General features: G+C 36.7%; 1 non-coding gene across 1 annotated transcript; it reads right to left on the bottom strand.

Moving 5' to 3' along the window:
• Window positions 1-1,222: 1,222 nt before the first annotated feature.
• LOC128281099 (small nucleolar RNA R71) lies at window positions 1,223-1,329 on the bottom strand. The gene has a single exon (XR_008271314.1). It is a non-coding gene; the product is annotated as a small nucleolar RNA R71 (small nucleolar RNA).
• Between the last annotated feature and the right edge of the window lie 2,472 nt (window positions 1,330-3,801).

Genomic DNA, 3,801 nt, shown 5'->3' with positions numbered 1-3,801 from the left:
TGAAACCTAATAAGGGGATCCATAGATCAAGTTAATGCAACCCTAGCGTGTTAATTAGAGAAAGGTCTCAATTATTCAACCTAGGGATTAGACATTATTAGTCTTGAATAGGGATAATAACATAACTTAGGGATCTCTATGGAACAAGTTAAATGAATAAATTGTCCGATTCGGAGCCAGAATAACAAGTAAAGTCTAGGTGGATTTTTCCTTAGGTATTGTCTTAATTCAATTGATTTTCCTAAAAATAATTCCCCAATTTTATTCTCTGTGAGTTCTTAGTTTAGATAATTAGTTAGTTAAAACAAAACCTCCTTATTCTTAGGCTAGATAATAAAAAAAATAGTCATTACTAGTACTTTTAGTTCCTTTGGATTCGACAATCTGTTCTTGCTAAAACTATACTACTGTACACTTGCATACATCGCGATAATAGTTAGTTTCAAGAACGATTAATTATAAATATTTAAAACCTATCACGAAATCACGCGATCAAGTTTTTGGCGCTGTTGCAGAGGAACTAAGATATTAGGAACGCTCAATTTTTATTACTTTAGCCTTTTATTTTTCTTGCAAATTAATTTTATTTTATTATTTATTAATTTATTTTTTCTTTCTCTTTGCAGGTTTTTATAGTTTATGACTAGAAGAAACCCGTCAGGACCACTACTTTTTTACGAAGAAATTGATCGCATAGTTCACAGAAACCAAAGAGAAATAAGGCGAAGCATAAAATACACAGAGAACGAGCAAGAGGACGATACTCAACCCCCAAACAAAGAGATAGCTAAAAACTAAGGTAATCAGCTACCTCCTGCAATTGCGGTTAATCAAAACCCTACTCCACACACTATGTACGATTATGCTAAACCTTCTTTAACAGGAACTGAATCAAGCATACTTAGACCTACTGTAGCTACAAATACTTTTGAACTCTTTTGAACTGAAACCTAACACAATTTAATTGATACAACAGTTTGTTCAGTTTGATGGTTTGCAGGATGAAGATCCCAACGCTCACTTAGCGAAATTTTTGGAACTATGCGATACATTTAAAATCAGTGGCATTTCTGATGATACCACACGTCTTCAGTTGTTTCCCTTTTCATTGAGAAACAAAGCTAAACAGTGGTTAAACTCATTACCACGAGGGTCAATCACTACTTGGGAACAAGTGACCGAAAAATTTCTTTTAAAATATTTTCCGCCGGCTAAAACGGCTAAATTACGTAATGATATCTCTTCTTTTGTGCAGATGGATTTAGAAAAACTCTACGATGCATGGGAGAGATACAAGGAACTTTTGAGAAGGTGCCCTCACCATAGGCTACCGCTTTGGCTATAGGTCCAAACGTTCCATAATGGCCTAAATCCTTCGACTCGGCAAATGGTTGACGCAGCTAGTGACAGAACCATCAATAATAAAACACCTAAAGATGCTTATGAGTTTATAGATGTCACTGAATAACTATCAGTGGCAAGTCATGAGGACAAAGCCAATGAAAGCAGCCGGTGTTTATAATGTCGATTCGGTCACCATGCTCTCTAATTAGGTAGATGTAATACCTCTTACCTATACTCATTGCCGGAATAGGGTACGAGGCATTACCGGAGTTTACGAATTATTTTATTTATTTATTTATTTTTTTTATATTTAATATAGCCCCTTTATAAATATCTAACCTTCCATGTAATATTAAATCGAGACCAATCCACATCAACCAAACCAATTCAACATATTTTCAAGATAAATTCATGTGTATTTATAAGATAACCTCATCACAAATCAAAACCAAGATTTGTTAGCCATACCATTGGCTAACCTTACATTCATTTCAGAGAATCATTTACTTTATTAGCTTATACATGCCATTGATTTCCAAAATAAAGTTTCTTTATATACCGAAGTCCTGATGATGTATAAATAGTTATTGATATAGTTGTTGATATATTTGTCATAGTTGTTGATATAGCCAAATAGTTGTTATTTGGTTTATTAGTAGATGATGCATAAATGCATTTGGAAATTAGATACGTTTGATGATTTTGGCATAATGATTTGTATGTTTGAATATAGAATTGAGTGGTTGAAATGTTTGTGAATAGATGTCATGATATGTGTATGAGTTGGTATGTTATTGGTTGCCCATATATGTGTTAAATTGATACCATTTGATGGCTAGGTGTGTTTGAGATGAGGGTGGCAAATTGGCTTTGCAAATAGCCTATTTTTGTCCATACGGGCAGAGACACGGGTGTGTGTCTCAGCCGTATGCGACACACGGTCATGTTACACAGCCATGTGTCCCCTGGGGTACCCTTTCTAATTAAGGTAGTATACCCTACCTTTTTGACATGGCCTAGACACACGGGCGTGTCTATTGGCCGTGTGAGACACACAGCCTTGGCACATGGGCGTGTGTGGTCTTTTCAAAAGGTACATAGGTTTGACACACGGGCGTGTGGTCAATAGTGTGGCCAAGTTAGTAACCTCTCTAAATTTCCCATGGAAATGACACACGGACGTGTCTCCGGCCGTGTGATGCAAGTCAGTATGTATGCCCTGTTTTCACATGGCCTATGAGACAGGTGTGTCTGATAGCCATGTGAGGCACACGGCCTGTTCACATGGGTGTGTGACCCTTAAATGTTTAAAAATTTTCTAAGTTATCCAAAGTTTGTAAATGTTATTGGTTTCGTCCCGAACCACTTCTAAGCACGTTTTAAGGTCTCGTAGGACCTTAAAGGGACAATGTGATTCATATGAATAGATTTTGATTATGATTGCATAAATGTATGTGAATGAGGTGTGTTATTCGGTAATGCCTCGTAACTCTATTCCAGTGTTAGATACGAGTTAGGGGTGTTACATTTAATTGGTATCAGAGCTATGGTTTAGTCGATTCTAGGACTAACGTAGCGTGTTGGAGTCTAGCTATACATGCCATATATATAAACTGCGATAGTGTGATGATTCCTGACAGTTAAAAATGTGTTTTTGTATAGAAAATGGATCTCGATCGAGCTAATGATGTGGAAAGTAATAAGCCTGCTCCCGCTCAAGGGGTAGTACCAGCCGATTCTAGGCCTATTTCAAGTAGCCAAGGGGGAGAGGCTAAGCAAGCCTTCTTCCAAATGATGAGTGAGTAGTTCACGAAGTTCTTACGAACAAATCTAGCTGCTCAACAACCTTCACCCCACCCGTTCCTCAGTAAATCCCAGTTGTGCCACAGGTGATAGATCTGATTCAATTGAGTAAGCCACCAGAGGATAAGATTCAGAAACACGGGGCTGAAGAGTTTCAGGCTACAGTTGATGATGATGCTAAGAGAGTTAAGTTTTGGCTCGAGAACATGATAAGAATATTTGATTAATTGTCCTATACTCCGGAAGAATGTATCAAATGCGTTGTATCATTGCTAAGAGATAATGCGTATCATTAGTGGAAAACCTTAATAAGTGGTTCCTAGAGAATGGATTACTTGGGAGTTCTTTCAATCTAAATTCTGAAAGAAATATATAAGTCAGCAATTATTTGATAAGAAGCATAAAGAGTTTCTAGAATTGAAACAGGGTCGAATGACTGTGACTGAGTATGAAAGAGAATTTGTGTGATTGAGCAAATATGATTGGGAATATGTTTCTACCAAAGAGATCATGTGTAAACGATTCGTTGATGGACTGAATGAAGATATAAAGCTATTAGTTGGGATTCTAGATATTAAAGAATTCGTTGTTTTAGTTGAAAGGGCTTGTAAAACCGAAGATCTCAGCACAGAAAAGAGAAAAGCTGACTTTGAA

This window comes from Gossypium arboreum, chromosome 9, assembly GCF_025698485.1.
Source record: "Gossypium arboreum isolate Shixiya-1 chromosome 9, ASM2569848v2, whole genome shotgun sequence".
Classification (NCBI taxonomy): domain Eukaryota; kingdom Viridiplantae; phylum Streptophyta; class Magnoliopsida; order Malvales; family Malvaceae; genus Gossypium; species Gossypium arboreum.
The sequence above is the reverse complement of the archived record's forward strand: the minus strand, read 5'-3'. Positions and strand labels throughout refer to the sequence as shown.